At 41.1% G+C, this 11,781-nt stretch overlaps 1 non-coding gene across 1 annotated transcript; it reads right to left on the bottom strand.

The window, feature by feature from the left end:
- Window positions 1-4,630: 4,630 nt before the first annotated feature.
- Window positions 4,631-4,738, bottom strand: LOC130952499 (small nucleolar RNA R71). The gene has a single exon (XR_009074683.1). It is a non-coding gene; the product is annotated as a small nucleolar RNA R71 (small nucleolar RNA).
- Between the last annotated feature and the right edge of the window lie 7,043 nt (window positions 4,739-11,781).

The raw sequence follows: 11,781 nt of genomic DNA, 5'->3' as shown, positions 1-11,781 counted from the left end.
TATATTTTTTTGGTTTTTATGATTTTGTAATTTTTTTGTGTTTTTCGAAAATTAAGTGGGAAAAGGTATCAAAATTCTTAATGAGAATTCCAGGAATCAGTGCAATGCTAGTCTAAGACTCCGGTCCAGGAATTAGACATGGCTTCACAGCCAGCCAAGCTTTCAAAGAAAGCTTCGGTCCAAAACACTAGACATGACCAAAGGTCAGCCAAATCTTAGCAGATCACTGCTCCAAAAGCAAAATTGATGAAAATCAACAAGCTCTTGTGGTGATAAGTTGAAACCTCGGTCCAATCAGATTAGACATGGCTTCTCAGCCAGCCAGATTTCAACAAATCATCATGAAACTCTAGAATTCATTTTCAAGAATTTCGAAAAAAATAAATACCTAATCTAAGCAACAAGATGAACCGTCAGTTGTCCAAACTAGAACAATCCCAGGCATTGTTACCAAAAGCTTGCTCAAAACTTGAACAATCCCCGGCAACGGCGCCAAAAACTTGGTGCGCGAAATTGTGAACAATACTTTTCACAACTCTCATAATCCCTGGTCATGAACTCCAAAAACTTGGTGGTTCACTTCCATGGCATTACACAACTTCGCACAACTAACCAGCAAGTGCACTGGGTCGTCCAAGTAATACCTTACGTGAGTAAGGGTCGATCCCACGGAGATTGTTAGCATTGAAGCAAGCTATGGTCATCTTGTAAATCTTAGTCAGGCAAACTCAAATGTATATGATGATGAACGAAAATAATATAGAAGATAAAGATAGTGATACTTATGTATATCATTGGTGTAAGAGCTTCAGATAAGTGTATGAAGATGCCTTCCCTTCCGTCTCTCTGCTTTCCTACTGCCTTCATCCAATCCTTCTTACTCCTTTCCATGGCAAGCTTGTGTAGGGTTTCACTGTTGTCAGCAGCTACCTCCCATCCTCTCAGTGAAAGCGATTGCATATGTCCTGTCACGGCATAGCGGAATTCAGCTGTCGGTTCTCGGTCAGGCCGGAATAATATCCATTGATACTTTTGCGTCTGTCACTAACGCCCTAGCCTGCTAGGAGTTTGAAGCACGTCACAGTCATTCAGTCATTGAATCCTACTCAGAATACCACAGACAAGGTTAGACCTTCCGGATTCTCTTGAATGCCGCCATCAGTTCTTGCCTATACCACGAAGACTCTGATCTCACGGAATGGTTGGCTCGTTTGTCAGGCGAGCACTCGGTTGTCAGGCGATCAACCATGCATCGTGCAATCAGGAATCCAAGAGATATTCACTAAGCCTCAGATGCTTGTAGAACAAGGATGGTTGTCAGTCACCTTGTTCATGGGTGAGAATGGTGATGGGCGTCAATCATCACCTTCATCATGTTGAAGAACAAGTGATATCTTGGTAAAAGAACAAGCGGAATTGAATGGAAGAACAATAGTAATTGCATTAATACTCGAGGTACAGCAGAGCTCCACACCTTAATCTATGGTGTGTAGAAACTCCACCGTTGAAAATACATAAGAACAAGGTCTAGGCATGGCCGGATGGCCAGCCTCCCAAAGAGGGTTCAATCATCAAAACATGATCAAAAGCTCTCCCTCTCTGTTTCTATACAATAGTAAAAGGTCCTACTTATAGAAAACTAGTACATAGATGAGTAAATGACATAAAAATCCACTTCCGGGCCCACTTGGTGTGTGCTTGGGCTGAGCAATGAAGAAATTTCGTGTAGAGACTCTCCTTGGAGTTAAACGCCAGCTTTAGTGCCAGTTTGGGCGTTTAACTCCCAATTAGGTGCCAGTTCCGGCGTTTAACGCTGGAATTTCTTGAGGTGACTTTGAACGCCGGTTTGGGCCATCAAATCTTGGGCAAAGTATGGACTATTATATATTGCTGGAAAGCCCAGGATGTCTACTTTCCAACGCCGTTGAGAGCGCGCCAATTGGGCTTCTGTAGCTCCAGAAAATCCACTTCGAGTGCAGGGAGGTCAGAATCCAACAGCATCTGCAGTCCTTTTCAGTCTCTGGATCAGATTTTTGCTCAGGTCCCTCAATTTCAGCCAGAAAATACCTGAAATCACAGAAAAACATACAAACTCATAGTAAAGTCCAGAAAAGTGAATTTTAATTAAAAACTAATAAAAATATAATAAAAACTAACTAAATCATAACAAAAACATACTAAAAACAATGCCAAAAAGTATACAAATTATCCGCTCATCAGCTTGCTTCAATGCTAACAATCTCCGTGGGATCGACCCTTACTCACGTAAGGTATTACTTGGACGACCCAGTGCACTTGCTGGTTAGTTGTGCGAAGTTGTGTAATGCCATGGAAGTGAACCACCAAGTTTTTGGAGTTCATGACCAGGGATTATGAGAGTTGTGAAAAGTATTGTTCACAATTTCGCGCACCAAGTTTTTGGCGCCGTTGCGGGGGATTGTTCAAGTTTTGAGCAAGCTTTTGGTAACAATGCCTGGGATTGTTCTAGTTTGGACAACTGACGGTTCATCTTGTTGCTTAGATTAGGTATTTATTTTTTTCGAAATTCTTGAAAATGAATTCTAGAGTTTCATGATGATTTGTTGAAATCTGGCTGGCTGAGAAGCCATGTCTAATCTGATTGGACCGAGGTTTCAACTTATCACCACAAGAGCTTGTTGATTTTCATCAATTTTGCTTTTGGAGCAGTGATCTGCTAAGATTTGGCTGACCTTTGGTCATGTCTAGTGTTTTGGACCGAAGCTTTCTTTGAAAGCTTGGCTGGCTGTGAAGCCATGTCTAATTCCTGGACCGGAGTCTTAGACTAGCATTGCACTGATTCCTGGAATTCTCATTAAGAATTTTGATACCTTTTCCCACTTAATTTTCGAAAAACACAAAAAAATTACAAAATCATAAAAACCAAAAAAATATATTTGCTGTTTCTTGCTTAAGTCTAGAGTCTCATCTTAAGTTTGGTGTCAAATGCATGTTTTTGTTATATTTTTCGAATCCATGCATATATTTCTTGTTTTGATCTTTAAATTCTATTGACTTGAGTGTTCATGTGTCTCATATAGTGTCAGTAGTACACAAACTGCTAAGTTTGGTGTCTTGCATGCATTGTTATTTGATTCTTGTTGCATTTTGATTATTAAAAATCCAAAAATATTTTCAATTTGTGTCTTTTCAAGTCAATGATACAAAGAATTGAAGATTCAGAACATACTGCAGAGGAATTATACAGAAAAAGCTGAGCATTCAAAAATGCCCAGTGAAGAAGGCAGACTGGCGTTTAAACGCCAGCCAGGGTACCTGGTTGGGCGTTTAACGCCCAAAAAGGTAGCATTTTGGGCGTTAAACGCCAGAATGGATACCATTCTGGGCGTTTAACGCCAGGATGGTGCTAGGGGGAAGATTTTGTTTTCAAATCAATTTTTTTTCAAGTTTTCAAAGTTTTTCAAAACCAAATCTTTTTCAAATCATATCTTTTCAATCAAATGTTTTCAAAATCAATTTCTTTCCTTTTTAAAAGATACTTACTAACAATTAATGATTTGATTGAACATTTTTTGCCTTTTCTATTAAGAAAGGTTTTATGTTTGAATCATATCTTTTCTTGTTAGGCAAGTCATTAATTTTCAAAATCATATCTTTTCAAATTGTTTTCAAATCATATCTTCTAAAATTGTTTTCAAATCATATCTTCTCAATCACATCTTTTTAAAACCATAACTTTTCAATCAAATCTTTTTAACCTCACCTTTTTCAAATAGTTTTCAATCAAATCTTTTTGATTTCTAATTTCAAAATCTTTTTCAAAAATCAATTGATTTCTTTTCACTTTGAATTTTCAAAAATTATCAATCAAATTTTCAAAATGTTTTCAAATTCTTTTAATTGAATTTTCGAAAATTCTCTTCCCTTCTTCTCACATCCTTCTATTTTTGGACTAACACTATCCCTTAATGCAAAATTCGAACTCCATCTTCTTTGATAAGTTCGAATTTTCTACCTCTGTCTTCCATTTTTCTTCCTCTGACACCTCAAGGAATCTCTATACTGTGACATAGAGGATTCCACATTTTCTTTTTCTCTTCTCTTTCATATGAGCAGGAGCAGAGACAAAGGCATTCTTGTTGAAGCTGACCCTGAACCTGAGAGGACCCTGAAGAGAAAGCTAAGAGAAGCCAAAGCACAACTCTCTTTAGAGGACCTGACCGAATTCTTCAAGAAAGAAGAACCCATGGCAGCCGAAAACAACAACAATGCCAACAATGCAAGGAAGGTGCTGGGTGACTTTACTGCACCTACTCCTGATTTCTATGGGAGAAGCATCTCTATCCCTGCCATTGGAGCAAACAACTTTGAGCTTAAGCCTCAATTAGTTTCTCTAATGCAACAGAATTGCAAGTTCCATGGACTTCCAATGGAAGATCCTCATCAGTTTTTAGCTGAATTCTTGCAAATCTGTGACACAGTCAAGACTAATGGGGTTAACCCTGAGGTCTATAGACTGATGCTATTCCCTTTTGCTGTAAGAGACAGAGCTAGAATATGGTTGGATTCTCAACCTAAGGAAAGCCTGGACTCTTGAGAAAAGCTAGTCAATGCCTTCTTGGCAAAGTTCTTCCCACCACAAAGATGGAGTAAGCTTAGAGTGGAAGTCCAAACCTTCAGACAGAAGGATGGAGAATCCCTCTATGAAGCTTGGGAAAGATACAAACAATTAATCAGAAGATGTCCCTCAGACATGCTTTCTGAATGGAGCATCATAGGTATTTTCTATGATGGTCTCTCTGAACTATCCAAGATGTCTCTGGATAGCTCTGCTGGAGGATCTCTTCATCTGAAGAAGACGCCTGCAGAAGCTCAAGAATTGATTGAAATGGTTGCAAATAACTAATTCATGTATACTTCTGAAAGAAATCCTGTGAACAATGGGACTAGTCAGAAGAAAGGAGTTCTTGAGATTGACACTCTGAATGCCATATTGGCTCAGAACAAGATATTGACTCAACAAGTCAATTTGATTTCTCAAAGTCTGTCTGGAATGCAAAATGCACCAAGCAGTACTAAGGAAGCTTCATCTGAGGAAGAAGCCTATGATCCTGAGAACCCTTCAATGGAAGAGGTGAATTACCTAGGAGAACCCTATGGAAACACCTACAATTCTTCATGGAGAAATCACCCCAATTTCTCATGGAAGAATCAAGAGAGACCTCAACAAGGTTTCAATAACAATAATGGTGGAAGAAACAGGTTTAGCAATGGCAAGCCTTTTCCATCATCTTCTCAGCAACAGACAGAGAATTCTAAGCAGAATACTTCTGACTTAGCAACAATGGTCTCTGATCTAATAAAAACCACTCAAAGTTTCATGAATGAAACAAGGTCCTCCATCAGAAATTTGGAAGGACAAGTGGGTCAGCTGAGCAAGAAAGTTACTGAACTCCCTCCTAGTACTCTCCCAAGTAATACAGAAGAAAATCCAAAAGGAGAGTGCAAAGCCATAGACATGGCCGAATATGGAGAGGAAAGAGAGGAGGAGGACGCCACTGAGGAAGACCTCAGTGGGCGTGTACCAATCTCCTCTGAGTTCCTCAATGAGGAACAATGGGAATCTGAGGCTCAAAATGAGACCATAGAGATTCCATTGGACTTACTTCTGCCATTCATGAGCTCTGATGAGTATTCTTCCTCTGAAGAGGATGAGTATGTCACTGAAGAGCAAGTTGCTAAATACCTTGGAGCGATCATGAAGCTAAATGACAAGTTATTTGGAAATGAGACTTGGGAGGATGAACCTCCCTTGCTCACCAAAGAACTGGATGACTTGTCTAGGCAGAAACTGCCTCAAAAGAGGCAAGATCCTGGGAAGTTTTCTATACCTTGTACCATAGGCACCATGACCTTCAAAAAGGCCTTGTGTGACTTAGGGTCAAGTGTAAACCTCATGCCCCTCTCTGTAATGGAGAAATTAGGGATCTTTGAGGTGCAAGCTGCAAGAATCTCATTAGAGATGGCAGACAATTCAAGAAAACAAGCTCATGGACTTGTAGAGAATGTTTTGGTGAAGATTGAAGACCATTACATCCCTACTGACTTCATAGTCCTAGAGACTGGGAAGTGCATGGATGAATCCATCATCCTTGGCAGACCCTTCCTAGCCACAGCAAGGGCTGTGATTGATGTTGATAGAGGTGAAATGATCATTCAAGTGAATGAAGAATCCTTGGTGTTTAAGGCCCAAGGACATCCCTCTATCATCATGGAGAGGAAGCATGAAGAGCTTCTCTCAAAACAGAGCCAAGCAGAGCCCCCACAGTCAAACTCTAAGTTTGGTGTTGGGAGGCCACAACCAAACTCTAAGTTTGGTGTTGAACCCCCACATTCAAACCCTAAGTTTGGTGTTGGGAGGTTCCAACATTGCTCTGATCATTTCTGAGGCTCCATGAGAGTCCTCTGTCAAGCTAATGACATTAAAGAAGCGCTTGTTGGGAGGCAACCCAATGTTTTATAGTTAACTATTTCCTTTTGTTATTTTATCTTTTTTGTAGGTTGATGATCATAAGAAGTCACAAAAACAATGAAAAAAGCAAAAACAGAATGAAAAACAGGAAGAAAAACAGCACACCCTGGAGGAAGAAGCTGCTGGCGTTTAAACGCCAGTAAGCCTAGCAGTTGGGCGTTTAACGCCCAGTCTGGCACCATTCTGGGCGTTTAACGCCAGAAAGGGGCACCAGACTGGCGTTAAACGCCAGTAAAGGGCAACAACCTGGCGTTAAACGCCAGGAATGGGCACCAGCCCGGCGTTTAACGCCAGAAATGGCTCAAAACGTGGATTTTGATGCCACTTGGTGCAGGGATGACTTTTTCTTGACACCACAGGATCTGTGGACCCCACAGGACCCCACCATCACTCTCTCTCTTCTTCCCCCACTCACCAATCACCTCAATACCTCTTCCCCAAAAACCCCTCACCTATCAAATCCCATCTTTCTCTTCACCACTCACATCCATCCTTCATAAATCCCCACCAACCTCACCCTTCAAATTCAAACCACTTTCCCACCCAAACCCACCCTCCATGGCCGAACCATTACCCCCCTCTCTCCTATATATACCCTTCTTCAACCCTTCATTCTCACACAACCTAAACACCCTTTCTTACCCTTCTTGGCCGAACACATCACCTTCCCCCTCTTCCTCATTTCTTCTTCTTCTACTCTCTTCTTTCTTCTTTTGCTCGAGGACGAGCAAACATTTTAAGTTTGGTGTGGTAAAAGCGTTGCTTTTTCATAACCATTATGGCATCCAAGGCCGGAGAAACCTCTAAAAAGAGGAAAGGGAAGGCAAAAGCTTCCACCTCCGAGTCATGGGAGATGGATAGATTCCTCTCAAGGGTGCATCAAGTCCACTTCTATGAAGTTGTGGCCTTGAAGAAGGTGATCCCCGAAGTCCCCTTTTCACTCAAAAAGGGTGAATATCCGGAGATCCGCCATGAGATCCGAAGAAGAGGTTGGGAAGTACTCACCAACCCCATTCAACAAGTCGGAATCTTGATGGTTCAAGAGTTCTATGCCAATGCATGAATCACAAAGAACCATGACCAAAGTGTGAACCCGAATCCAAAGAATTATCTCACTATGGTTCGGGGGAAATACTTGGATTTTAGTCCGGAGAGTGTGAGGGTGCGTTCAACTTGCCTATGATGCAAGGAGATGAGCATCCTTACACTAGAAGGGTCAACTTTGATCAAAGGTTGGACCAAGTCCTCACAACTATATGTGAAGAGGGCGCACAATGGAGGCAAGATTCAAGAGGAAAGCCGGTTCAATTGAGAAGGCATGACCTCAAGCCCGTGGCTAGAGGATGGTTAGAGTTCATACAACGCTCAATCATTCCCACTAGCAACAGGTCCGAAGTTACCATAGACCGGGCCATCATGATTCATAGCATCATGATTGGAGAAGAAGTAGAAGTTCATGAGGTTATAGCTCAAGAACTCTACAAGGTGGCGGACAAGACCTCCACTTTAGCAAGATTAGCCTTTCCTCATCTCATTTGTCACCTCTGTTATTCAGTTGGAGTTGACATAGAAGGAGATACCCCCATTGATGAGGACAAGCCCATCACCAAGAAAAGGATGGAGTACACAAGAGACCCCTCTCACCATGAGATCCCTGAGATGCCTCAAGGGATGCACTTTCCTCCACAGAATTATTGGGAGCAATTAAACACCTCCCTAGGAGAATTGAGTTCCAACATGGGACAATTAAGGGTGGAGCATCAAGAACACTCCATTCTCCTCCATGAAATTAGAGAAGACCAAAGAATCATGAGGGAGGAGCAACAAAGACAAGGAAGAGACATTGAGGAGCTCAAGCACTCCATAGGATCTTCAAGAGCAAGAAAGAGCCGCCATCACTAAGGTGGACCCGTTCCTTGATTTCCCTGTTCTTTATTCTTCTGTTTTTCGATTTTTATGCTTTATGTTTGTCCATGTTTGTGTCTTGTGATCATTAGTGTCTTAGTGTCTATGCCTTAAAGTTATGAATGTCCTATGAATCCATCACCTTTCTTGAATAAAAACGTGCTTAATTGAAAAGGAAAGAATTGCATGAATTCTGAATTTTATAATAGTTTAATTATCTTGATGTGGTGGCAACACTTTTGTTCTCTGAATGTATGCTTGAACAGTGCATATGTCTTTTGAATTTGTGGTTCATGAATGTTGGCTCTTGAAAGAATGATGAAAAAGGAGACATGTTACTGAGGATCTGAAAAATCATAAAAATGATTCTTGAAGCAAGAAAAAGCAGTGAATACAAAAAAAAAAGAGAAAGAAAGCAAACGAAAAAAAAAACCGAAAAAGAAAAAAAAAGAAAGAATAAGAGTTGTGATCCAAGGCAAATAAGAGTGTGCTTAAGAACCCTGGACACCTCTAATTGGGGACTTTAGCAAAGCTGAGTCACAATCTGAAAAGGTTCACCCAATTATGTGTCTGTGGCATGTATGTATCCGGTGGTAATACTGGAAGACAGAGTGCTTTGGGCCACAGCCAAGACTCAATAAGTAGCTGTGTTCAAGAATCATCATACTTAACTAGGAGAATCAATAACACTATCTGGATTCTAAGTTCCTAAAGAAGCCAATCATTCTGAATTACAAGGGATAGAGTGAGATGCCAAAACTATTCAGAGGCAAAAAGATAAAAGCCCCGCTCATCTAATTAATACTGATCTTCATAGATGTTTTTGGAGTTCATTGCATATTCTCTTCTTTTTATCTTATTTGATTTTCAGTTGCTTGGGGACAAGCAACAATTTAAGTTTGGTGTTGTGATGAGCGGATAATTTGTATACTTTTTGGCATTATTTTTAGTATGTTTTTGTTATGATTTAGTTAGTTTTTATTATATTTTTATTAGTTTTTAATTAAAATTCACTTTTCTGGACTTTACTATGAGTTTGTGTGTTTTTCTGTGATTTCAGGTATTTTCTGGCTGAAATTGAGGGACCTGAGCAAAAATCTGATCCAGAGACTGAAAAGGACTGCAGATGCTGTTGGATTCTGACCTCCCTGCACTCGAAGTGGATTTTCTGGAGCTACAGAAGCCCAATTGGCGCGTTCTCAATGGCGTTGAAAAGTAGACATCCTGGGCTTTCCAGCAATATATAATAGTCCATACTTTGCCCAAGATTTGATGGCCCAAACCGGCGTTCAAAGTCACCTCAAGAAATTCCAGCGTTAAACGCCGGAACTGGCACCTAATTGGGAGTTAAACGCCCAAACTGGCACTAAAGCTGGCGTTTAACTCCAAGGAGAGTCTCTACACGAAATTTCTTCATTGCTCAGCCCAAGCACACACCAAGTGGGCCCGGAAGTGGATTTTTATGTCATTTACTCATCTATGTACTAGTTTTCTATAAGTAGGACCTTTTACTATTGTATAGAAATATAGAGGGAGAGCTTTTGATCATGTTTTATGATTGAACCCTCTTTGGGAGGCTGGCCATTCGGCCATGCCTAGACCTTGTTCTTATGTATTTTCAACGGTGGAGTTTCTACACACCATAGATTAAGGTGTGGAGCTCTGCTGTACCTCGAGTATTAATGCAATTACTATTGTTCTTCCATTCAATTCCGCTTGTTCTTTTACCAAGATATCACTTGTTCTTCAACATGATGAAGGTGATGATTGACGCCCATCACCATTCTCACCCATGAACAAGGTGACTGACAACCATTCTTGTTCTACAAGCATCTGAGGCTTAGTGAATATCTCTTGGATTCCTGATTGCACGATGCATGGTTGATCGCCTGACAACCGAGTGCTCGCCTGACAAACGAGCCAACCATTCCGTGAGATCAGAGTCTTCGTGGTATAGGCAAGAACTGATGGCGGCATTCAAGAGAATCCGGAAGGTCTAACCTTGTCTGTGGTATTCTGAGTAGGATTCAATGACTGAATGACTGTGACGTGCTTCAAACTCCTAGCAGGCTAGGGCGTTAGTGACAGACGCAAAAGTATCAATGGATATTATTCCGGCCTGACCGAGAACCGACAGCTGAATTCCGCTATGCCGTGACAGGACATATGCAATCGCTTTCACTGAGAGGATGGGAGGTAGCTGCTGACAACAGTGAAACCCTACACAAGCTTGCCATGGAAAGGAGTAAGAAGGATTGGATGAAGGCAGTAGGAAAGCAGAGAGACGGAAGGGAAGGCATCTTCATACACTTGTCTGAAGCTCTTACACCAATGATATACATAAGTATCACTATCTTTATCTTCTATATTATTTTCGTTCATCATCATATACATTTGAGTTTGCCTGACTAAGATTTACAAGATGACCATAGCTTGCTTCAATGCTAACAATCTCCGTGGGATCGACCCTTACTCACGTAAGGTATTACTTGGACGACCCAGTGCACTTGCTGGTTAGTTGTGCGAAGTTGTGTAATGCCATGGAAGTGAACCACCAAGTTTTTGGAGTTCATGACCAGGGATTATGAGAGTTGTGAAAAGTATTGTTCACAATTTCGCGCACCAATGCACCATGCTATGATAAGAAACACTACTCCAGACCCCACAATTCTTTGCACCAATAACAAATCAGAAGAAGTCACAACATTCGCAGCTGAGCTTGACATTGCTCGACTCATATGAAATGCGCTGCGTGGTTCAAGTTGAAGAGGGGCTAAGCTAGACACTCCACTGAAACCTTTACCAATATTATTTGCGGAAACATTTATCATGGAAGCCATAGCTATGTCAGCAGGAAGGAAACCCTGCTTGCTGGCAGCACGCCATTTGTTGTCGATTCTGGGGACTTGTTGACCTTGGCTACCAAAACTGCTCTCTGCCTCTAGTATGAAAGCATCATTGTGTCTCACCACAGGCTTCAGAATTTTGGACCTTTTTCTTGCTTCAGCAAGAGCCTTGGAAACCTCTTCTACATTATATCGCGCCAATGTCCAAGGACTAATTTTGACTGCTCCAGGATTCTTTCTCTTAGATGGTTCTTTTCTAATACTCTTCTTTCCAAGTGAGCTTACGGAACCGATTTTTGGTGGGATTACATCAAAATGTAGCCAATAAAAGCAACATATGGTGCCATGTAAGAAAATGGAACACACAAAAGCACCAGGGATGTCATGTCTGACAAAGAAAGCACATTAATACCAAAAGCAAGTTGAATTTTTTTTTTTTTTAAAATGTTACCTGATCTTCAACGAACAGGCGTGGTGGTGTGCACCACGAACCACTCTGGAACGTAGTGAAGGAGCTCG

Source organism: Arachis stenosperma, chromosome 1, assembly GCF_014773155.1.
Source record: "Arachis stenosperma cultivar V10309 chromosome 1, arast.V10309.gnm1.PFL2, whole genome shotgun sequence".
Taxonomy (NCBI): Eukaryota; Viridiplantae; Streptophyta; class Magnoliopsida; order Fabales; family Fabaceae; genus Arachis; species Arachis stenosperma.
This window is presented reverse-complemented; position numbering and strand designations above follow the sequence as displayed.